The following is a 25,947-nucleotide window of genomic DNA, read 5'->3' as shown; positions in this document are numbered from 1 at the left end:
CAGATTTTTGTGGAGAATTCGTCTCCTAGACCCTGTATTCTGTACTATTTCTATCTATTGAAACAAAGTTTCTAAAAACAGTGTCATCATAATGCATCCTCCTCATGGAGGTGTATATATAAATTTTTTTTTCACATGTGACATTGGCCATTACCAGAATTGAAAAAGTAGTGGGATTTACTTTTGTAAAAAGGCATAGAGAAACAGGGGCAATAAGCAGTGCAGAAAAGCACAGAAAACAAAAATGCAGAAGGGAAACAGTTTTGTTACAACCTTGTTAAATGTTTATATAAATAACCGTGTAACAAAAGTTCGGAGTCCAACCCAATTAACATTAATTAAGCACCTATACGGGTCAGGCACTACAGTATGCGCTGGGGATACAACTAATAGAGTATCCCTGCCCTCATAGTAGTGACAATCCAACAAAAGGTGGAGAGGGGAGTAAGAAGACAATAAACTCTCTTGTTTTTTGTAAATTGAAATGTTTGTGTTTGTTGATGACTAAGTAAAATAATCAACAGCGAAAAAAGGAAAAGCAAAAGCATACCGTATAGAATCGTTAATTTTGTACGGTATTGGCATTGGATCAAAGTTCCCATCCAAGTGCAAAGTGAATATACTACGTAATGTTGCCAAATCTCCCTTTCTGGAACAAAACTCATTCTAATTTCTCACCTCCAGCTCCCAAAAGACAGAGGTCGGCTAGCTATCGACTTCTTTTTCTAAGAGAAGCAAAAGAAACCGAAGTAGCGGGTTGATTGACAGCTGCCAGTGTGGGCGGGTGCGTGCTTCGAGAGCGCGCGCGCGCACCCCGGCGCGCGAGGGCGCGGTTGGCTGGGGAGGCGGGTTGGTCGGTTGACCGACACCTAGTCTGGCTGGCCGGCTGGTTCCAGGGCGGCAAGTCGGTCGGCAGGGGGCGCTGCGCCTCCGCGCCGCGCTCTACCTGCCCCTCGGTGCTCTCCGCGGCGGTTCGATTGGAGCAGCCGCCGGAGAACGCTTGGCGCCATTTTGAAGCGGAGAGGAGGAGGAACGGCCGGGCGAGCTGCGGAAGGGGAGGGGAGGGGGGGAGGAGGAGGCGATTGGATGCGGCGGCGGCGGCGGCGGCGGCGGATCCCGGAGAGCAGCGGAGTGAGAGGATCAGCGAGTCCGGCAGCCGGAGGTAGGAAACAATTCAAATAACGGAAGAAAAGGGCTCTTCTTGCTCGGCCGGCGCTCCATTTTCCCGCGGCCGGTGGTGTGTGGGTCGGGGCGCGCGCGTGTGTGTCTTTGGCGGGGGCTGAAGCGCCGCCCGCCCGCCCTGCAGCAGCCGCGGCCGTCCTGTCTCCGGCTTGGCTCGGCTCGCCCCGGACTCGAGGGCTGAGCAGCCTCCTCGGGCGGGGGAGGGAGCAGGGGCCAGGACCCCCCGCGACCCCCTCACAGCGCCCTGCACGCGCGCGCGCACACACACACACACACACACACACACACACACACACGCACGCGCGCGCGCGCGTCGCTGGCTTTATCCGCGGCTTCTAAGAAATTAAACTTGCCGCCTTCCTCTGGGCAGGGCGGCCGCGGGGCCGGGGCTCGGGGCCGCCCGGGGAGGCGGGTGACCTTGGCGGCGGGGGCCGAGGGGCAGCCCCCTTCCCGCTCCTCCCCTCCCCCGCTCCCCGGTGGACGCCGCCGCCGCCGCCGCCGGCCTGGGCTCGGGCTCCGGCTGTTTCGCGGACCGCAGGCGGGCGGCGCGGTTCTCCTGTTGAATCCTCTGGCGGGTTTTTTCCCTTTCCGGGGGTGGGGTGGCGGGGGTGGGGAGGGAAGAGGCAGCCCTGCAAAGCCGGGGGGCTGCGGCGGCCTCCCCGGTCGCTGTCCAGGCGCCCCCCGGCTGCCGGCGCCCCCGGCTGCCGGCACCCCCGCAGCCGCCACCCTGCGCCCCACGAGTCTGGGGTTTCCCCTCTGCCCACACGTTGGCTCAGCCTTTTCTCTGGGGCAGGAGAAAAGGATACAGTCTGTCTGTCTGTTTTATACTGTAACTTGTCAGTCACCTGAGATGAATCTAACCGGCCGCCGGTGGAGGCTGTGGGGAGGTAGGGGAACCCTAGATCTAATTGAGAAGGACTAGGACTTGCTCTAAATTACTGCACCCTGGTGACAGTTGTGTTTGATCTGATCCTCAGGGAGCCTTGCAGTTTGAACCGGAATGAAAATTGTTGTAGAACTGCAGATAATCAGATATTCTTGTACCTCAATGACTGGTTTTTGTCTCCCTTGTGGATACTTTAAAAAGTTTCTGGTTGCAGGGCATGCTTTGTATTTTAATTTTCGGGATATACATTAAGCTTCTTATTTTAAGTACAGTTATTTAAGTGTATGAATTTGAAAAATGAGGTATAAATCTGCATCGCATTGCGCTGCGTTACTTAATGAATACCGTGAATTCAGTGCAGGTTTGAATCAAGAGAAAGGGATATATCTACATAGCACTTGTGCATAATCTGAACTTGTTAAGTAGGGGTTAACATTAGAGAACATATTTCGAAGGGAAGACAGCCCTCTGAAAGTGCCTTTATTTTTCTCGGTTCATTTTGTTTGTTTCTACCCTTTATCATGAAACGTCTAGTGGGCTGCTGTGGTCTGCTTTGCCATAGTGTATATGAAATACATGCAGAGGTCTCTAATGCATCTTTTTACATTTAAGGATATTTTTGCTGTTTAAGATCCTGTATCCTCTTCCCAAATAAAGCTAACACTTAAAAATTTGTTTATAGTTTATTAAAGGAGGCAGATTATAAATAATTTTTAAACTTTACTATTTAAATTTTGAATGGCAATCTAAACAACATGCTTGTTTAACAAATCTAGAAGTAGGTGTAAGAATTGAATGGATTTTCTATGTTCTAAACCAGGTAATATGCCAAATAAGAAAGTTAAAATAGCATGCAACAAAAATCAAAGTTAAGATTTGCATGAACACATTTTGGTCTTGGAACCCTGCAATACATATTTCAAATGGGATTGACATAATTAAAGACAATAAACCTTCCCTCAGGTATTAGTTGTTCAAGGGCAAGTTCAACCCCTAAGTTATGCTACTTTTAGCCATTTAGTCAATGTGTTAGCATGTCCAATCTTATTTTCCATATCAGCACATAACTTAATTAAAATTTATTGCCTGTGAAGAATAAGAAGATTAGTAATTAAAACTTTAAATTGTAGTGGTTTGGCTTCTTGATTTCAAAATAAATTTTTTTCCGAGGAACTATACGTGTAATGAAAACATCTTAGAAACATAAATTGTTCGTTAGAAAATGAATTAATCAAATGCTCATTTGAACATTTAAATATATATATGTGTATATATTTACACACACACACACACACACAACATACATGATTTCAGAAATGCCCTTTGTGTCTGCAGAAATATCAGATGTTACATTTAAATTGTTTTTTCTTAACAGTTTTTGTTGTACTGTTACATTTCTTTTTGTGGACCTGAATTATATTTTTAAAAAAACCATTGTGATTGTCTCCTTATCTCATCCTTTTAATTCTATTCAGATTCTTCTCTACCCCCACCCCCCCCCCCTTTTTTTCTACATCCCTCTCTTGCTTCTTTTTCTCATTTTTTTTTTAAGTAGAGGAAATGTTGGTGTTGATGTTAGGGATACTTGCTATCATGAGAAATCATGTGATCAAACTTGCCTGTTTAAAATATGATTTGTTACTGTGAGTTGACTCCTGGGGGAAAAAAGTAAAACTGTGTTTTGAGGTTATTCTGTAAAATTGATTTAAAATAATCAATACTTTCCCTCTAGGGAATTATCAAGCAATTTATGATGTCTGAGGAGGAAATGATACCTTTCATTACTCAGGTTATTCTCTTGAGCACTGAAATGTGATGAAATTATGTCCAAAACTGAGAAAAGAGATTTGTTCACTGCTTTCATTTGATGCAAAGGGTCCTTAGAATTTTTTGAGTTGTAATTTTTGGGAAAGGTTATCATCTGATTTGTGGAAATAGCATTGAGAAGACAATTGTCTTTTTCTTTTTTTAATATATTCCTCTTAGAAAATAAGCAAATTTCAGTGATTGGTACTAGCTGTATGAATACTTATAAACAAGGGGGTAGCTTTATAGGATTATAAATTTTAGAACTGGAAGGGAACTTAGAGCCCATGTACATCCAACTCCTTTAATTCTGAAAATGAGGAAACTGAGGCCTCAGGTTAAAGTGCTCTCTGCCAGATATGTGGTGATGGAGCCTGGACTGGAATTCAGGTCTTGATTCCTGGTCCAATGGGTACTTCATTTAATTCTTAGTTTGTGTCGGGGAATGAGCCAGAGCCTGAACATAGAGTTTTTTGTATGGCAGTAAATTTTTTCTTTCTTAGGCCACAAAATCAGCCAAGAAGTAGCATTTCAAAGTAAACTACCAGATGTTCCTTTGCTTAAACTAGCTTTGACAGCTTCTTTTGAGGTTGGTTCTAGTTACCTGCTTCTAAAGATGTCTTTTTGCTTTTGTTTGGTTTGAAGCTGCTTTTTTTTCCCCATGGTGTAAGTTTCCCCATAATATATGATGTTAGTTTTTATTTGTGAAACTTGTAATTTGGAAATTTTAGTGTCATTTAAAAAATTTAAGTTTGTATAAATTTTTTTTCTTAATTTTCAGTCTGTTCCAGGTCAATATCCATCATAGGATTTCATATATTTAGAAAAGTTTGTGTTTTATCTTGTATCCTATTGTAGGGCAATTAAAACATACATATATATATATATATATATATATATATATACATATATATATATATATATATGAGAGAATTTCAGTATTGCCACTGGGGGTGGATTTATCTTTTAATTTTCTATTAAAAGCTACCAAATAGTTTATAATATACCTGATTTTGGAGGAATTCTAAGGACCAATTCTTTGCCTAAAATATAGGTAACAGCCTTTTTCCTCATGTTGTCCTGGTGATAGTATTTTTGTCTCCTATTACCAACTTAAGATTAAGAGTTAAGTGTGTTTTCACTACTGCTTTGAGATCAATGTTCTCTTTAATTTCATTGTCAATGATTGATCATATTGTGTGACCAACAGACTGAAGACTGAGTTTGTATCAGCAGAATTTAGTTAGCATTGTAATGAAGGTAAACTTAAGAATTTACCTGACACGTTTAAAGATAAGCAACAATTGTGCTGCTTAATAAATGACTAATATTACTCTTATAAGTCAAATCAAGCATTTTTAGAATAATGTGGCAGGAGGGAGAGGCAAAGTGGAAAGGGAAGCTCTTTTAGCAGAACTCAGAATCTTGTAACCCAAGTGAGCTCAGGTAGTCTAGCTCTTTTTCTGGCAGTGTCACTGGTCTGTGTATTTTGACAGATCCTTTGCTCCTAAAGATCTGGAGCCAGGCAGGACTGATCCTGGGACTCATTTGGGTTTTTGTTAGTAGTGGTGATGGTGGTTGTTCTCTGTCTGTCATTAAGGAATGAAGATTGGATAGTACAGCTTAGAGAGTAGACCAGTGATCCAAATTCTTTCTCAGTGTAGAAGGGGAGAAGGAAAGAGAATTTGTGATTCTGGAGCCAGGAGGAAATAAAAGTCTCTTTCTGTTGTTTCTGGGACTGACTTTAGATTAATTTATTTAAAGCCAATTTGCATAATCTGTTCACTGAAAGTTGATATTTCTAATAAATACTTACATTTTCAGCATATCATATATGACGGTAAGTAGGTAGATAGAGGTCTGGGCCAGAAGCCAGGAAGACCTGAATTCAAATGAGGCCACTGACAACTAACTACTGGTGTGACCTTGGACAAATCACTTAACCTCTGTTTGTCTCAGTTTCTTTAACTGTAAAATGGTTATAATAACAGCACCCACCTCCCTGGGTTGTTGTCTAGATCAAATGAGATAATATTTGTAAAACATTTAGCACTGTGCCTGGCAGGTAACAGGTGCTATTTAAATGCTTATTTGCTTCCCTTTCCCCATGATAGCCACTGTTAATTATCTTTACATTTGTTTAGAGACTTTCTCTGCCATTTTAATACTTTTTATCTTGGTTAGGATTTTTTTTACCCAATTTGCCTTAGGATTGTCATGGCAAAATCCCACATTTATTTTAATGTATTTTAATTTATTTTGTTTAATATTTCCCAATTGTAGGTAAAATTTTTTTTTAACAATAATTTTTTAAAATTTTGAGTTCCAAATTATCTCCTTCCCTCCCCCATCCTTGAATAGGCAAGCAATTTGATATTGGATATACATGTGAAGTCATGCAAAGCATTTCCGTATTAACCATGTTGCAAAAGAAAACAAACAAAATAAAACAAGAAAATTTAAAAACTTAAAAACAGTAGCTTCAAGATGCATTCAAAAGTTCATCACCTCTCTAAACATGGATAGCATTTTTCATCATGGGTCCTTTGGAATTGTCTTGATCAGAGAAGCCAAGTCTTTCATAGTTGATCATCATTACAATATTGCTGTGACTGTGTGCAGCGTTCTGGTTCTGGTCCTCACTTCGAACAAGTTCATGAAAGTCGTCCCAGGTTTCCTTTTTGGAAACCATCCTGCTTGTCATTTGTTATAGCGCAACAGTATCCCATCACAATTGTATACCACAACTTGTTCATCCATTTCCCAATTGATGGACATCCCCTCAGTTTACAATTCTTTGTCACTACAAAAAGAGCTGCTGTGTTTTTGTATGAATGAGTCCTTTTCCCTTTTCTTTGATCTCTTTGTGATACAGACCTAGTAGTGGAATTATGTTAAAGGTATGCACAGTTTTATAGTCCCTTGGCCATAGTTCCAAATTGTAGCAACAGTGCATTAGTTTTTTAACATACCCTCCAACATTTGTCATTTTCCTTTGCTGTTATGTTATCCAATCTTATAGGTGGGGGTGTTTTCTCAGAGTTGTTTTAATTTGTATTTCTCTAATCAGTAATTTAGAGCACTTTTTCATATAACTATTGATAGTTCTGTCAATTCCGTATTTATTTTTAAAAAAGTATTTATCAAATCAGAGACAATCAGGCTGATGTAGTGGGTAAGAATACTGGATTTTGCAGACAGGGAGACTTGGATTCAAATCCTATTTACTACCGCTGACACCAGCTATGTGACTATGGTCAAGTCACTTTTCCTGTTTGATCACTGGTACCTCCCTAAGACTTAATCAACCAAGGCATGGGCAATTGCTGTCTGTTGGTGGAGGATCTTCCCACACCAAGGAAATCACAGATCTTTGTCATGTTTTTACCAAATAATAGCATTTCATATACTATAGGGTGGTTGTAACCCCTTTAAAGCATTTATGCCTCCTTTTGCTTTTTTTTTTTTTTGGCCAGTTGGGGTTAAGTGACTTGCTCAGGGTCACACAACTAGTAAATGACAGGTGTTTGGTCTGAGGCCAGATTTGAACTCAGGTCCTCCTGACTGTCACCATAATTTCTTTCAGTATCACTCCCTGTCACAGACAGCCACCCCACATCAACATGACATCAGTGCATCAAAAAAGTTTGAAAATATGTACAATGTAAAATACTTGTGGACCTCTCACCTCTCCAGAGGAGTAAGATAGGAGTAGGAATGTCTCCTTTCATCTCTTTTTTGAGCCAGGCTTATTCTTATACTTTTGCAACATTCATTTTTTATACTTTTTTAGTGATTCTTGCCATTTACATTTTTGTAGTCATTGTGGTTTTTTTTTTGCTTCAGTTCTTATAGATCTTTACATGCATTTCTCTATTCATCCAGCACAATAATATTTCATTATTGGCAGGTGCCACACTGTTTAGCTGTTCCCTTATTGATAAGCATCTGTTTTGTTTCCAATTGTTTTCTATTTAAAAAAAAGTGCTGCTCTAAATATTTTGGGATATATGGCAACTTTCTTATCATCAGTGGTTTCCGTGGAGGTATAAGCATAGCACTGGAATTTCTGGGCCAAAGGGTATGGACATTTTAGTTGCTTTATTTGTATAATTCCAAACTGCTTTCCAAAAAGGCTGTATTGATTTAGAATTCCATCAGCAATGCACTGATGTACTTATCTTCTAGCAACTCCTCCAACATTGACTATTCTCATCTTTTGTCATCTTTTCCAATTTGCAGGGTGTGAGATAAAACCTCAGGGTTGTTTTGATTGACATTTCTTTTATTGTTAATTATTTGGAGCATTCTTTCATGTGGTTGTTAATCATTTGTATTTCTTTTGATAACTGTTCCATATGTATATGTGTATATGTATATTTACATATACTTATACACATACACACTTATATGTATATGTCTATATGTAAATATGCATTACCTGCCCCAACCTATATGCATATATGTATATATATACGTGTATGCATTTGTTGTTTATGTATCTTTGATACCAAACCCTTATCAGAGAAATTCTAAGAAAAAGATATGTTTCCCCATTTGACTGTTTTCCCTTCTTAATCTTATGTGCATTTGTGTAGATGCTTTTTAGTTTCTTGTAATCATAGTTATTTGTTTTATTTTTTGTAATTGCCTCTGTCTTTTGTTTGGTTAAGAACACATTGCCTGCCCATGGCTGTGAGAGGTATATATTCTGTTTCTCTTTTTTGTTTTATAATGTGGTCTTTATTATTAAGATCACATGTATTAAGGTAAACATGTATTGTGGAATATGTTGTAAGGTGAGCTTCATTATCTTAAAAATGCTGGGTTCTAAGCATAGTTCTTATTAAAGAACACTGCAGATACTTTAAAAATTATTTTTATTCTGAATCTCACAAAAAAGCCATGTAAACTAGGCATTTCCATTTACAACGTAGAACAGAAGAGAGTATTGTACATCAAACTGCAGATCTGTCATATTGTTGTATATATTTTAATAACCAGAAAGACAGTAACTCAAGTTCACTAAAGGAAGTGAGGAAGTTAGAACCCATATCACATCTGTTCAGAGATGGGAAAACTATTTTTGTATAATATTAAAAAGTTAAGGGGCAGCTAGGTGGCATAGTGAATAGAGCACTGGCCCTGAAGTCAGTAGGACCTGAGTTCAAATCCTGCCTCAAACCAAACACTTGACACTTACTAGCTGTGTGACCCTGGGCGAGTCACTTAAACCCCAATTGCCCCCCCCCAAAAGTTAAAAAATATTCTAAAGCCATATTTGTAGACAACAGGAAGTCTGTTGAACTACAGGTAGAACCTCATACCTAAATGACGCAAAAATGCTTTGTAGAAGCTAAATTATAATTTGCAAGTTATAAATTTGTTATATACTTCTCATTGGAAATATGAACTTTAAGAGCAGGTGCCCTAGAGTCAGGAGGACCTGAGATCAAATCCAGCCACAGACACTTACTAACTGTGAACCTGGGCAAGTCACTTAATCCTGATTGCCCTCTTCCCAACCCCCCCCAAAAAAAAAAAGAAATATGAACTTCAGGTAACTGTGTCATTAGGCTAATTGATAGGAGAATTCACTTTAGGCCAGTTGGTTTTAGATGCTCAGTCTTATGCTGGTTGGCCTGATTTTTTTCAGGAATATCCTTATGTAAGGAAGTAAGCAGAGTAGTAGTGATGAAAGTTAAATCTCTGCCACTCTGAACTAAATTTCACAAATTTAAAGGTTTCCTTGAGTTAATAAACATATCCCAGAAAGGTTGTGTGGAGTTGTCCAAACCTTCATAGGAATTATTTTAATCAATTTGTTTTCCTAATGCCTAACTGGGGGCATGAATGACGAGTAATAAAGCTTTTGTTAGGCACTTACCATGTGCCAGACACTGTGCTATCAGAGTATTGGTGGCAAATTGGAGTAGGATTGAACATTTTGGAATCCTTGGTGCATGCTACGAAGGAAAACTGAAAGGTCTAAGAAGATGTTCTACACTAGTTGGTTGTTGCCATATGAGATTTTAGGAACACATGTGGTCCCAAAAGCCTCAGTGTAGTTTTAAGCTTTAAGCATTTAAAACTGCACGAAGGCTTTTTGGGACATCCTGTATCAAATGTACCATAGGGAAATGCTGGTGATAGAGGGAAGGTGAGAGGTGGAAATGGGAGAATAAATTTTGCTTAGGACCAGTCCTTTCCTTCTCCTCTCAGAAAGCTATTTTCCCATCTACGGGAGGCAATAGAGGGGAAGTGGAAAGAACTACTCAGAATTCATAATTAGAGTACATGAGTTTGAGTGCTGGCTTTTCTCCCTTTTGTGTGGCTTCTGGCCCTTAAGTTTCTTCATCGGTAAAATGAAGGAGTTGGAGTAGATGGTTTCTGTATCCTCTTCCAGTCTGAGAACTATGATCCTTAGCATAAATGTTATTTCTCCTTTTATTTGGTTACTCTCATTGCTCTCTTGGGGAGGGACTGGGGGGAATAAAGAGGTAAGTTTTCCTAGTCCTGGAAGAGAAATTTCTCCAGTCTACAACCAAGAGAATAGTTCTTCACTTTTCCTTAGTTCTGTTGTTTAATATTACTTGAGAAACTTATGTCTTCTTTGATTTACCTGCTGCTATGAACCAGTAGATTTTTACTTCCTTGCCACATACACTTCTTTTCCTCTGACACTGCTATCACCCTGGTGCAGAATTTCATCACCTCACACTTGGACTATTGCAATAGCCTGCTAGCTGGTCTCCTTGGCACAGGTCTCTCCCCCCTGAAGTCCATTGTCTACTCAGCTGTCAAATTAATCTTCCAGAAGTACAGATCTGACCATGTCAACCCTTCTCCTCAGTAAACTATAGTGGATCCTTATCATCGCCATGACAAATATAAAATCCAGGGTAGTTCAAAACCCTTCAGTATCCTTGTTGCATATACTTACTTTGTTAGGGCTAAGTAAACCTTGTGTTAAATGTTCAGTGATCTGTTCAATGAGTGCCTCATTTTATCCCAACACTAAACCAAAATAAAGTGCCCTTTACCCCCAACTTTCCAATTTTCTTATATTGTACACACTATGGTTATCCATTGACAGTGACCTCCTTGCTGTTTCTCAATAAGACATTCCGTCTTTTGACTCCAAACATTTTCACTGGCTGCCCCCATGCCTGGAATGCTCTCTCTCCTCTTCTCCGCCTCCTGACTTCACTCAGGTCCCTGCTAAAAACCCCATCTTCTACAGAAAGCCTGGAAGAACCAGGATTATTTAAGTCTGAAGGAGAAATTTATATGATAGTTGTTTGAGTATTTGGAGGATTGTGATGTGAATTGAGGTTTATTCTGCTTGTTGCCAAAGGGCAGAGATGGGTATAATAGGTGAAAGTTCAAGGAATTTGTATTATTATTTGTTTTTGATACTGGGTCTCCCTATCTCAGGTAGGCTGCCACTCAGGGGCCTAATCCTGCTACCAATCAGCATGGAAGTTTTGGCCTGCTCCATTTTCCACCCTCTGTAGGCAACCTGGTACCCTCTATTACCTGAGGCTCCCCAGAATTGTAAAGTGCTTAGCACAATGTATGAGACATAGTAGGCACTATATCAATGTTAGCTATTATTATTATTCTTTTATTGTTGCCAGACTTAATGTGTCCAATTAGTTTATCCCCACTGCAACAACTCCAGAGTTCAAATAATCCATCAGCCTCAGACTCAGTGTAGCAAGCCATCACACCCAGTAATAAGGCATAATTTTAATGTCTTTCCTCTTCCTGGTCACTGTCTAGCTTATCAAGCTGCTTCCAAAAATGTAGCATCCAGAACTGAATGGGATACTCCAGATATAATCTAAACAAAGCATATTTGGAAATATCACCTTTGAAATTCAGTTTCTTCATTCGTAAATGTAGATGATGATAAAGTAATTCTGCAAGCCTTAATGTGAATGGTTATTATGCTGAATTGAACAGAATTTAGACATAAAGTTGGAGAGGCTTCCTTGGAAGGGATTATTATCTTGTACGTATCATAGAAGAAAGTTGGTAGTTATAGGTTAACGTTCTTTAATAGGAACTGTACTTGAAGTCTAGCAGTTGGGAAAAATATTGCAGCCTTTCTCTACTGAGTATTGGATGTTGGGGGTACACCTGAAGCCTGGTACCTTGTTCTGATTTGATGTTAGAATGAAATGAGACACTCATTGAACTGGTCATTGAACAGTTAAAAGAATATTTAATTTATGCAGAAAGGATACTAAGCATGGGACAATAATTTTTTAGACACATTTAAAAACAACCCAGACAAATAGGAATTCAAATCTTAGAGTAGAAGTCTATCAAATATGGGACAGTGTTCAGTCTGGGAGCCATGCTAGAGCTCCTCCCTATATGGAAATGGGTCTGTTTAGCTTAGCAACTCTGACTCCTCTTTGGTGGAATAGCTAGAGGCCACCAGGAAATTGAATCTTTTTTAAGGGGCCTGTAGCTATATACATACACATATGGGCACATACGTACATACAATACATATCCAACGATATATACCTCATATATACCTCATTAGTCCCTGAGAGTAGCTAGGTGGTACAACCCATAGAACTCTTGAGTCCGGTGTTAGAAAGACCTGAATTCACATCCAACTTCAGATACTAGCTGCATGAACCTGGATAAGTCACTTACTGTGTCTGCCTCAGTTTCTTCAGCTGTTAAATTTGGATAGTAATAATAGCCCCTACCTCCCCAGGGTGGTTGTGACGATCAAATGAGATAATAGTTGGAAAATTCTTAGCACATAGTAAGCTGGGAAGGGAATAAACATTTATACAGTGCCTAATATGTGCCAGGCACTGGCTTGTGTGACTCAACTATGATTACACGCTTAGGAGTTGTCAGAAGCTGTATTTGAACTCAGGTCTTCCTTACTGTAGGTCCAGTGCTTTATCTGTTGCACCACATTTAGTTTAATTATAGTATTCCCTGGAGGGGGCTAGAGGCTGGACCTCTGATTGCACTGATATAGGGTGCTCCCAGATCAGGAAGCTCCCTATATAGACCAGCGCAATTTAGCAGTAGGTAGGGGCCAAAATTAAAATAGGCTAAAGTTGTTCGGCCGGCTGATACGTTAGACTAGAGACAGACTGACTGTGATTGGGTGCCACGGGTCACATGACAAACAGGAGCGTGCGCAGTGGCTACCCTGCGTTTTTTTTTTCGCTAGGACTACAGAAACCCTTTAGCTGGACTGCACTATACATGCCAATGTAGGTCATTGCCTTCTTTGCTATGTATGGTCTTAGAGAATAGCCTAGAGCACTAAGAAGTTAAATGTCTGAACCTTTGTGGTCTCACAGCCAGTATGTGTGGGCTAGACTTGAACCTAAAGGTTCCTGCCTTCCAGAGGGGCTCTTATCTTTCTACTATACACTTTGCTGCCCAAAAGAATATAAACCTCTTGAGAGTGGGGGTTGTTTCTTTTTTGTTTTTGCACCTCCAGTTCCTCATAATTTGTGGCACAGAATAGGCACCTAATAAATGCTTAATAGATTATTGATTAGGGAGAATACCATTCAAGAAGGTTAAAATATACATGAAATTGTTTAAAGGAGTTATTTGGAAAGTTAAAAATACACATGTCTTCTCAGATGTGTGGTTTCCCTCTATCCCATTATTAGTTCTGCACTAAATAATTTGTGGGCACCTGCTATGTGTATAGCTCTTATTTAGAACAGTGATTCTCAAACATTACCTGCTTGTGGACAATTTCACTGAAGCAATGGATCTGTCACACTACTTATCTCAATGGTTCTTGATTGCCCCCATGAAAATCTTCATCGGAAGGTTGACATTGTTTTTGAAGGTGCTATAAATTATATCTTGCTTTTATTAAATATCACAAAATGTTTGTCACAAATATTTTATGTAATGTTGCCTTATCCTTAATGGTAGTGGAAAACATCCTAAACCACTCTTTCTCCTTTGAGTATATCTTGAAACCCCTTGGGCTAGGTGAATTTTAAAAACTGCTTTGTGTTTGCAGTTAGTTAACTGGAGAGTTAACTTTTCTTAAAAAAAATCTTTATAAACTTAACCACTAACAAAGTCAGTGTAGAAAACAAGGAGGTAAAATCTTAAATGAAATCTTTAGCATTGATCAAATAAAGAGCTGTTGATTTTAGTGGACTCCATGAACAGTAAGTCAGCAGTGTGATACTGCTGATTCTTAGGCAGAGTTCATTATTTATGAAATGGTCAGTGAAGAAATTCAATGAAGTTTTCTGATAGGAGGTAAGAGGCCAGGTGTGACTGATCGGCATAAATATTTCCCCTCATTACAATGAACATTACCTAGCTCAGAAGGTTGTTATGAGGACCAAATGAGATATAATATATGAATGAATAATAAAGTATTTATTAAATGATTACTATGTATCTTTTGCTAATCCTTTGGATATAAATACAAGAAAGGAGTATGGTTACTGCCCTCAAGGAGATTACAGTTAATCAGGGAAGACAACACATGGAGGGGAACAAAAGAGGGTAAGGGACAAGCACCAGCTACGTGGTTTAGAATTGGATTATAAGTGAAGTAGAGGCCTTGTTACCAGCAAGATAAGGCACAAAGTCCAGAGTGTTCCAGGGGAAGAGTTCAAGATTTGGGTGGGAGAGGGAATAAGAGAGGATGAGGAGGATGGCTAGAGTTCAGGCAGCATGGTTTAGAAATGGCCAAGAAGAATGTGTGTATGTATATACATACATATGCACATACATTTATACACATATGTACATATATACCTACATATACACATACACATACATATATACACATATCTATATGTAGAAGAGAGGCATAGATTCCTTTTTCCTGCCATGCTGCTGTAGCTCTATCCTCTGCCTCCAACCCAACATTCCAGCTCTTGCCCTTGGCCCAGCATTCTTGAAAAGTGATAATTCACCATTTCTAGGCATATTTGCCATGCCACCCCACCTGCGTCCCCAATTTTTTGTTCTGGAGACAGTACAAATCAGCACTACCTTTCAGAGAAGTCAGTATACTCACTTCTTAATTCCTTATGATCCTGCCTCAGACCTCTTCATTTCACTGAAACTGCTCTCTCTGGAGTTACCAGTGATTTCTTAATTGTCAGATCCAGTGACCTTTTCTCAATCCTCATTCTTCTTGACCTCTCTTTTTAGCATTTGACCCTGTTGATTGCTCTCTTCTCCTTGATACTCTCTTTTCTCTGGGTTTTTGGAATAGCACTCTCTCTGGGTTCTCTTCCTACTTGTCAGACTGTTCTTCTCAATCTCCTTAGCTGGATCCTGATCCAGATCATGCCTTCTAACCATAGGTGTCCCACAGAGCTCTGTCCTGGATCCTCTTTTCTGCTTCCTCTATAATAACTTCAGTTGCTAATGTCATCAGATCCCATTGATTTAATCATTATTTCCAGCTGATAATTTTCAAATCTACCTATCCTATCCTAATCTCTCTGCCAACTTCTAATCTGGCATTGTCAACTGATTTAAAGGCATCTTAAACTGGATGTCCAGTAGACATCTTAATCTCAACAAGTCCAAAATGGAGCTCATTATCTTTTCTTCTAAATCCTCTCCCCTTGCAAACTTCCTTATTACTTCTGAGGGTACCACCATCCTCCTAGTCCCCAGGGTTTGCAAGCTAGGTGTCATCTTTTATCTCCTTACTATCTCTCACTGCCCCTTCCCTCCCCTCCACCCCATATCCCATCTCTTGCCATAAAGGCATGTTGATTTCACCTTTGTAACATTCCCCAACACACATCTTGTCCCCTTTGATACTGTCACCGTCCATGTGTAGGCTCTCATCACCTTCTGCCTGGACCATTGTAATAGCCTACTGGTGAGTGTGCCTGCCGCAAGTCTCTTCCAACTCCAGTCCATCCTCTATTTCTCTGCCAAAGTGATTTTCCTTAACCTGCTAAACACTGCAGTACCCCCCCCCCAGTTGACTGCCTATTACCTCTGTTTGGCATTCAAACCCTTCATAATCTAGCATCCTCCCTCCCTCCCCATTTCCAGTTTTCTCAAACCCTACTTTTCACTCTCATGAGTAATAGTACTCTCATGTATTATTATCATGCATTATTAGAACCAGTGATACTAGCCTTCTTGGCTATTCCATGAACATGAGACTCCTTCACTCTGATTTCCTCTGCCTTTCCCCCATGCTGGGAATGCTCTCCATCTTCATCTCCACCTCCTGGCTTCTTTCAAGTTCCTACTAAAATTTCATCTTTCACAGGAAGATTTTTCCAACCCTTGTAATTCTAGTGTCTTCCCTCTTTCATTTCCTATTTATCCTGTATATAGCTTATTTGTACATATTTGTTCATTTCTTGTCTTGCCCATTAGTTTGTGAGCTTCTTGAAGGCAGGAACTGTCTTTTGTCTCTTTTTGTATCTCCACTGCTTAAGCACAGTCTCTGGCACATAGTATGTGCTTGATAAATGTTTGAATGACTGACAATAAATTGCATAATTTATTAATGATTATAAATGATAGTTATCATTCTTATGACTTTCCAAACACCTTCCCTGGACACCATTCCCACCATATATGTTATCTTCCACTACTAGACTGTAAGTTCCTTGAGGTCAGGGACTGTCTTTGTATTTGTATTCCCATCTATTAGCACAGTGTTTGGCATATTTAAGCATAAATGCTTTTTCATCCATGCATTCATCTGTCCATACACCTATTGTGTCCAGGACTAGGAAGGTGACATTTCCAAATATGCTTTGTTTAGATTATATCTGGAGTATCCCATTCAGTTCTGGATACCACATTTTTGGAAGCAGCTTGATAAGCTAGACAGTGACCAGGAAGAGGAAGGACATTAAAATTATGCCTTATTACTGGGTGTGATGGTTTGCTATGCTGAGTCTGTGGCTCAGCATAGCATTTGAAATCTGGAGTTGTTGCAGTGGGGATAAACTAACTGGACACATTAAGTCTAGCGACAATAAAAGAATAATAATAATAGCTAACACTGATATAGTGCCTACTATATCTCATACATTGTGCTAAGCACTTTACAATTCTGGGGAGCCTCAGCTAATGGAGGGCTACCAGGTTGCCTAAGGTGGAAAATGGAGCAGGTCAAAACTTCTGTGCGGATGTGGAAGTGGGATTGGGCCCCTGAGTGGCTACTGCACTTTCAGCCTACCTGAGATAGGGATACCCAGTCTCAAAAACAAAAGAGATTATGTCATATTAAGATAAATTGGAAGAACCAGGATTATTTAAGTCTGAAGGAGAGATATTTATATGATAGTTGTTTGAGTATTTGAAGGATTGTGGATTAAGGTTTATTCTGCTTGTTGCAAAAGGGCAGAAATAGGTATAGTAGGTGGTAAGTTCAAGAGTATGTGATGTAGGTTTGCTGTACGAGACTATGAAACTTCCTAATAATGAGAACTGTCCAAAAATAGAAGGTGCTGCCTTGAGAAGTAGCAAGTTTCTTCTCATTGGAGGTCCTCAGGCAAAGGAAGAATGGCAGCTGGTTGATTTTTTTTTTTTTTTGCTTTTTGATGAGGCAGTCGGGGGTTAAAAGACTTGCCCAGGGTCACACAGCGAGTAAGTGTCAAGTGTCTGAGGCTGGATTTGAACTCAGGTTCTCCTGACTCCAAGGCTGGAGCTCTATCCACTGACTCACCTAGCTGCCCCCAGCTGCATATTTTTTAAGAGGAGATTTTTGTTTAGAATAGTTTTGAACTAGAATGGCCTTTGAGCTTTGAGATGAGTATAAGATAACCTAGCTAGAAAGTTGGTGAGCTCAGACTGGAATCCTGGTCTGAATCTGAATTCAGCACTCTGCACAAGCAGACAGTTGTTAACTTGTATAATGTATATTAACTATACATTGCTGAAATCCTTTTAATTTGAGAATAACACAGTGCTATCTCATATTTCTTAAATAGCTAATATATTCATAACTGGTTTAGTTGATCACAAGGTTGAGCAATTTTGCTTTTATTAAGATTCTCTAAATGTGCCATCCAATTTATCAGGCAGTTTTGGTTCTCAAACTTTTTTTAGATTAAGACTGCCTAAGAATGTATTCTCTATTCCACAAGACCTCTCCTGTAAAGTTGAAAGGTAAAAATGAATATGTTTTGTTTTCTTGATTTTTTAAGATTTGAGAAGTGATAACGGCAGCTAGATGGCAAAGTAGGTGGAGTGCCAGCCCTGGAGTCTGGAGGATGTGGGTTCAAATGTGGCATCAAGATACTTAGTAGCTATGTGACTTTGGGCAAGTCACTTAAATCCTGTTTGCCTCAATTCCTCATCTGTAAAATGAGCTGGAGAAGGAAATGGCAAACTGCTGCATTATCTTGCCAGGAAAACCCCAAATGGGGTCACAAAGAGTTAGACATGACTGAAAACTATTGAACACAGAGAGGGAGAAGGATTTCACTGCAGGTCAGAGTTGAATATAAGGGAAGAGGAAGGACAGAGAAAAAGAAATCTTATGGTGAGGTAAAAAAGACAGTTGAGGCTAACTGAAGGCAGCAGCATTTATTAAGTGATTATTGTTGTGCTAGACACTTTGCTAAACTGAAGAAAGGATCATAGATTTAGAGTTGGAAGGGAGATGAGCTAATCCAATCACCTTTTTTTTTAAACAGATAAGGAACTGAGGTTAAATGATTTACCAAAAATATGACAAAGATTTGAACCCAGCCCCTCTGATTCTAGATCTAGTATCTTATCCTGTACCATGTTGGTAAGAGTAATAGCAATAATAGTATCTTACATTTATGTAAGACTTAGAGTTTACAAAATGCACAGGTAGGGTAATGTTAAGAGGTAACATTGTTGCTAATCATTCACACTCTGTAGACCCTCACTTGTTAGAAGAGCTCATTGAATTTCTTCATAGACCTTTGTTTCATAAATACTGACTTATAACAATTATTTCTAAAATCAAGCATGCTATCATAGTTCATGTTTATATAGCACCTACTGTGTGCCAAGCACTGTGCTAAGTCCTTTACAAATGTTATCTTACTTGATCCTCACAACAACCCTGGGAGGTAGATGCTATTACTTACCCCATTTTACATATGAGGAAACTGAGCAAACAGAGGTTAAGTGACTTGTCCAAGGTCATACAGCTAGTACATGTCCAAGGCTGGATTTGAGCTCAGGTTTTCCTGACTCCAAGCCTGGGACTCTCTCTACTGTGTCATGGAGTTGCTCCTGTTACACAATATGTTATATATTATGTGTTACAAATTTATATAACACATACAATATGTATTTTATAAAAGTTCATATTCTGCTATTTCAGTGAAGTTAACATTTCCTACTTTATACAAAATTATAAAATTATTAATTTCTTAGACCTGTCTTCTAAGTTTTTTAGACTTGTTTAAGAAGAGCTACACTATTTTTTGATTGTTTCTTAATAGTCTACAGTTTTCAAAAAACGCGCAACTATATGTCATTTATCTCTTTCCTGAAGGTATGTTTACTCTGTAGTAGGGAGAAGAAAAAGAGTAATAAGATTAGTTACTCTTGGACCTGGATTCAAATACCACCTCAGGGGATATGTAGCTACAAATCAGTCATTTTACCTCTCAGAATCTCAGTTTCTTCATCTATGAAATGAAGATAATACTTGCACTGTATATTCCACAGGATTGTTGTGAGGAACCAGTGTAAGTTGTTATTGTTAGAGAGGCAGTTTGTATAGTGGGTTGAGATTAGGTTTGAATACTGACTGTGATACTTACTAGTACTGTGTCAACTTGGACAAGGCATCTAAGCTTTTAAAGCTACAGTTTCTTTTCCTCTTCCATAAAATAGGCATAATGCCTTTAGTACTTATTTCCCAGGGTAATTGTGGTACTCAAATAAAATGGTATGTTTTAAACACTTTGTGAAACTTGAAGTGCCATGTAAATGTCAGTAGGGTTTTGAGATTAGAGGACTGCATGTGAATTGATGTAGCCAGATTTTCAGGAAGCCATTTGATAATCTGTCACATGACAGTCTATCACAGACTATCACAGTCAAAATAGAAAGATAAAATAATTAGGTGGATTCAGAACTGGCGAAATAAAAAAATTGCATTTCGGATATTAACCTGGATAAACATTTGTTTTGGGTGCCCAAAGGCTCTGTTCTTGGCCTTATGCTTTTGTTGTTCAGTCATTTTCAGTCATGTCTGACTTTTTGTGACCTCATTTGGGGTTATTTTGGCAGAGATACTAGAGTGGTTTGCCATTTCCTTCTCTAGCTCATTTTATAGATGGGGAAACTAAGGCAGACAGAGTTAAATGACTTGCCCAGGATCGTACAATCTAGTAAGTGTCTGAGGCAGGATTTGAACTCAGGACTTCCTGACTCCAGGTTTGTCACTTTTTCTATTTTGCCTCTTAGCTGCCCCTGGCCTTATGCTACTCAACATTTTTTTTTGTTGATTTTTTTTTTTACTTAGCTCTCATTTCCCAATTAATATACCCTTTACTTCTCCCATACTCAGGTGAGCCATCCCTTTTACCAAAGAATAAGAAAGAGGAAAAAAGTAGTTCAGCAAAATTAACCAACACAGCAGTTAAATTTGACATTCTATAAAATATTCCATACCTTTAGTCTTCCAAATTTCTAATAAGAGAAAGAGGTACGTTATCTCATTTCTTCCTTGGAGCCAACCTTGGTCATTATAATTTCACAGCGTTCAGGATTTTTTTATTCCCCCAATTTATATTGTCATAGTTATTCAACATTTTAGTTAACTGCTTGGTTCAAAACATTAGTGGTGTGCTCATCAAATTTGCATATATAAACTAAAGTTGGCAGTGATACCTAATACTTGGTATGACGAAGTCATCAAAAAGATGTTGTCAGGCCAGAGAAATGGATCCAATACAGTCTGAAATTTTGTAGTGATATATGTAAAGACCTATACTTGGGTTAAGAAAAATCAACTGCACAGGCATAAAATAGTGAAGTGACTAGAAAACCATCCCTGTGAAAAAAAGATCTGAAATGTTTAATAGACTGAAAGTTCAATGAGAGAAGTGTGATATGGAAGCCTAGAAAACTAACATGATCTTAGGCTTCATTCTTAGAAGCATCATGTCTAGAAAGATGGAGGTGATGATCCCTTGTATCATCTTCAATTTCATCTGGAGTATTGTGGTCAATTCTGGGCATCATGTTTTAGAAAGACTATTGGTAAGCTGTGTCTTAAGAGGGATGAATCCTCATTTTCCCATAGAACTACAGAATATGGAAATGGAAGAAACCTAGATGATCAGGAATCTGAGATAGTCAGGTAACCTGTTGAAGGTCAGTCACCTAGTTTGTGGTAGAGTTGGGACGAGTTAGCTCTTTTGACTCCACTATTTGATTCTCCTTGTGTCTACACAGTGCCTTCTTTAGTCAAAGCTAACGCTGAATACACTCAGTCTTAGGAGAGGGGTTGAAGTAGGTCGTTCAGGATTAGTTGCAGTGACTGATGTCCATGACATTCATAAGAATAACAGTATACATGTCTAGTCTCAAACTTATAAAATACCTTGGAACTTAAGGTAATAAAGGACAGTCAGAGAGCTACCATCTACCTCCCTTTGAGACTCTTTTTTTTTTTTTGGTTAGGCAGTTGGGGTTAAGTGACTTGCCCAGGGTCACACAGCTAGTATGTGTCAAGTGTTTGGTTTGAGGCCGAATTTGAACTTGGGTCTTCCTGACTTCTATTCACTGCTCCACCTAGATGCCCCCTTTTGAGACTGTTTGAAGGCTAAAATTACACACAGTCTGTAAATCATGGAGGAGTTTTCTTGGAATTCTATATCACTTTTCCTGCTTCTGCCTCTTTACTCTCCATTAACTTCTATTGGTTATATAAAAGAGTGAGGTAGGAGGGGAAAGCAGTTGGATCATTCTTATGTTTTGCTAAAGGAATTTGAAATTAAGAAGGAAGAATTTGGAAGAAATGAAAGTATACTCATGATCACAGGATTGTAGTTTAGAGTTGGAAGGGAGTGTAGAGGTCATTTAGCCCAAACTTCTTATTTTAACAGATGAAAAAAATGAAATCAGGGAGGTTAAGTAACTTGTCTAAAGTAAACAGGATATGGTAGATATTGTTTTAATTTTGTAATCATGCAAGTAGAGCTCTTTTGAGTTCATTAAAAAAAATTGTTATGTTATTTGGAGGCAGTGTGATATCATGGAAAAAACAGAATTTGAAGTTGGATTACACAGCTGACTTCCAATCCCAGCTCTGCCATTTACTCTCTTTGAGGTCTTGGGCAAGTCACTTAACCCCTCTAAGATTCAGGCTCATCATCTGTAAAATAAGGCAATTGGAGTAGATGATCTCTAAGGTGCTTTGCAGCTTAAAATTTATTATCCTAAGTAAATGTTTCACTAATAGGAGGCATCTAAAAATAATTTTAAAATACTTGACTATGAAATTTTTATTTTTTATTTAAATAGTGATGGACTCTGCTATTGAAAAAAAAAAGGAAAACTGTTATACAAAATGATCTTTGAGATTACTTCCAGCTACAAAATTCTGAGAGTGGTTAACTGGCATCAAGAAACAATCCTTAAATAAGCAACGTCTGAAAGTCAGAGGCTTGAACAGAAAGCCTATAAACTTGAAATACAAATCACCTTCATTCAAAAGATGCTCTTTCTGCAGTCTTGTAAGAGAAGAATAGCATTCTAAGAAGTCACTCTGAACAACTTTAATGGGAATTAACAGTGATCCAGGGCCATTAAACCAGTTGAGGGAATTTATTGTCATAAGGCTCATGTGCCCACCAAATTACTGTAAAATTATTTTCTTAGAGCATGTATATTCCATGTCATTTCCACTTTCTTCATATTGCAACATTAATGCAACATTAATTACTAATCTTCTCTACAGTGTCTAGTAACATGAAAGTTGGAACAGAGAAGGTGGGTGGTAGTGAGAACATAATTCTGGAGTTTGGCAAGGTGCAAGCCGTGATGAAGGGACAGAAGAATTCGAAGTTGGAGATTGTTTGGTCATACTGATCAACAACAAAATCAGTATGGTGAAGGGAGGAAAGTGAAGCTAAGGTAGGGGTGATAGGCAAATGAGGAAAGATGGGAGGGACCTATAGTGGGGGTTCTTCACCTTCCTTCTACAGCCCCTCAGGGGATCTGTGGAAAGATTTTAGGGGGTCTTTGAACTTGGACAGGGGCAAAATTACACCTTTGTTTTCACCAAACTGTAACTGAAATGTAACATTTTCTCCAGTTATGATTTTTTTTAAAAAAACTCGTTCTGAGAAGGAGGTCTATAGGCTAGAATGGTTTATGATACCATTACACTGCTCCCCCTCCCCAAAATAAACAGGTCAGGAGCCTCTTCAGTAAAGGTTGTTGTGAAATTTAAGAATAGAGACAGGATGAGTAAGGCAGAGGAAGGAGAAATGGATATGTAGGAGGTTATTATGAGAGAGAGATTTCAGCATTCAGAATATTTATTCATGACCCCCTTCCCTTTCTCCCTTATATTTCATTGAACTCTGTCAGTTTGTCTCTATTCTGATGATCCCCTATTGGCAAATTATCTCTTTCCTCATCTGTATCCTGAATTCTAGTAAATCAGTCAACATTTATGAAGTTTGTGCTAAGGGTTCCTTGCCCTCAAGGAATTTATGCCCTCATGAGGGAAGACAGCACACAAGAGGAAGCTGTAAAGGAGCAAGGAAGAAAGTGCCCTATAACCTGGCATTATAGAGAAGACCAAAGTGGATAATGACTGTCCTTGACTCCCTTCTTAAATGGAGATTGGTGGGAAATCAGGAAGATTACCACATCACCACCGCCTGCTGGACAATTCTACTTAGTTGTCCCATAGTTATCTCAAACTCAGTGTATCTGAAATGGAACTTACAATCTCCCTTAAACCCATCCCTCTTTTTATCTTTCCTTTTTCTGCTAAGGGTGTGTCAGTCTGTTAGTTATTCCAGTTCACAACCTCAGAATCATCCTTGACTTCACTCTCCCTACCTTCTTTCCCCATATCCAATTGCTAAGTTATTTCAATTCTACTTCCTCAGGATCTCCACACCTGTCCCCTTTTCTCTTTCTCTACAACCATTACCTTAACTCATCTTCTTCCTCTTGATTTATTGCAGTGGCCTTCTAATGTAGCTCCCTGACTCTCATCTCTCCCTTTTGTAATCATTCCTATGGATGGCTGTCAAACTAATACATCTGAAGCACTGAACATGACACTGCCATGCTCAAGAAGATTGAGCTTGGCCTTCCAATAGCTCTAGGATAAAATACAGATATCTTATATTAACATTTCAGGCCCTTTACAAATTGACCCCTGAGTATATTTCAGGTCACTCCCTTTCATCAATCAATCCAACAAGCATTTATTAAGCACCAGATACTAGGGACACAAATACAAAGAATGAAACAATACCTTCTTGAAAGGAGCTTACATTCTAATAAAGGAGACAAATCCACATATAAATATATACAACATAAATATAAACAAAGTAGTACTGAGAAGTGATGACAGCAATAGAAAACAACCAAGGTAGTGCTGAGAAATTACAGCAATGGGAAAAAAAATCAATGAAACATTTATTTTTTAAAAAGCTAATGAAATTTTTGGGTTGCTTTAAGAGAAAGATATCTTTCAGGAATATGGAAGTGATAGTCCTGTCCTTTGCTCCAGTTAGACCATATTTGGAGTATTGTGCTCATTTCTGAGCACAATTTCAGAAGGACATTGATAAACTGGAGAGTGCCCAGAAGAAGGCAACCAAAATGGTGAGGGACTGTGAGTCTGTATCATATGAAGATTGGTTGAAGGAACTGGGCGTGTTTTAATCTGGCTAAGAGAAGACTCAGCAGGGAAATAATTGCCTTTAGATGTCTGAAGGACTATCCTGTAGAAGAGGTATTATACTTGTTCTTGGCCCCATAGGACAGAACCAGGAACAGTGAGTAGAAGCTATGAAGAGGCAAATTTAACCTTCATGCCAGGAAAAATTTCCTAACAATTATAGCTGTCTGTATACAAAGGAAGGGGAAAAAAAATTTCTGCTCTTAAGAAGCTTATAGACTTATGGAGGAGACAATATGCAAACAGCTATGTACAAACAAGATACATACAGGATAAATTGGGATAGTTCAGAGGGAAGGTTTACGATTAAAGAGGCTTGGGGAAGGTTCCAGACTTTAGCTGAGACTTGAACCATGAGCTGAGACCATGGTAGCCAGGAGGTAGAAATAAGAAGGGAGAAAAAGTAGAATGGACTACCTCCTGTGTGGATTTACAGCAGGGGCGGGGAACCTATAGCCACAAGTGGCCTCCTAGGTCCTTGGGTATAGGCTTTTGACTGAGTCAAGTTTTACAGAATTTTATTTACAGAATTATTAAGGGGATTTGTTCTGTGAAGTTTGGATTCAGTCAAAGGGCTGCACTTGAGGACCTAAAGGCCACGTGTGGCCTGGAGGTTGCAGGTTTCACAACCCTGGTTTATATTCACTTTGGAGATCTTTGGAGTAGAAGCTGAGTGATCATTTGTCAGGTATGTTATAGTGGTGATTCTTTTTGAGTGTAGGTTGGACTAGATGGCCACTGAGATCCCTTTCAGCTCGTGTTGCTGAATTCAGTGGCCAAACTGGAAGAAGGGTAGAGAATGGCATAAGAACCAAGGAACAAGTAGGATGTAGATTGAAGGGAATTCGGTGAAAGGAGAGTACATACACTGACCAGAAGTAGGGTTGAAGGAGGTTTGTTTGACACTGTATGTATGAGTACCAGTTGATTGGGGCTGCTATTTGGAGTCTTCTGTACTCTTATCTGTAAAAGGAGAATTATAATACCTACTTAACAGAATTGCAGAAATTAAATGAGATGATGTGTATGCAGCATTATACAGACTTCTGGGTGTTATTTAAATGTCTTATTATTAGTAATAATTTCTGATTTCATTGGTTTAGAGCTCCTAGTTTGGAAAACCTAGCCCTATAGCTAGATTTACAAATCAGCAAATCATTTACAAATTAAAACCTTAGTGATG

General features: G+C 39.1%; 1 protein-coding gene across 1 annotated transcript in view; it reads left to right on the top strand.

Annotated features, from left to right (window-relative positions):
• Positions 1-1,059: 1,059 nt before the first annotated feature.
• The window catches only part of PDS5B (PDS5 cohesin associated factor B), a 205,615-nt gene continuing 180,727 nt past the window's right edge, over positions 1,060-25,947 (top strand). Inside the window, 1 exon segment of the mRNA XM_078147054.1 lies at positions 1,060-1,162. The gene's annotated coding sequence lies outside the window, so the exon portion shown is untranslated.

This window comes from Phascolarctos cinereus, unplaced genomic scaffold (assembly GCF_003287225.1).
Source record: "Phascolarctos cinereus isolate Bilbo 61053 unplaced genomic scaffold, phaCin_HiC Scaffold_726;HRSCAF=1367, whole genome shotgun sequence".
NCBI classification, from domain to species: Eukaryota; Metazoa; Chordata; class Mammalia; order Diprotodontia; family Phascolarctidae; genus Phascolarctos; species Phascolarctos cinereus.
This window is presented reverse-complemented; position numbering and strand designations above follow the sequence as displayed.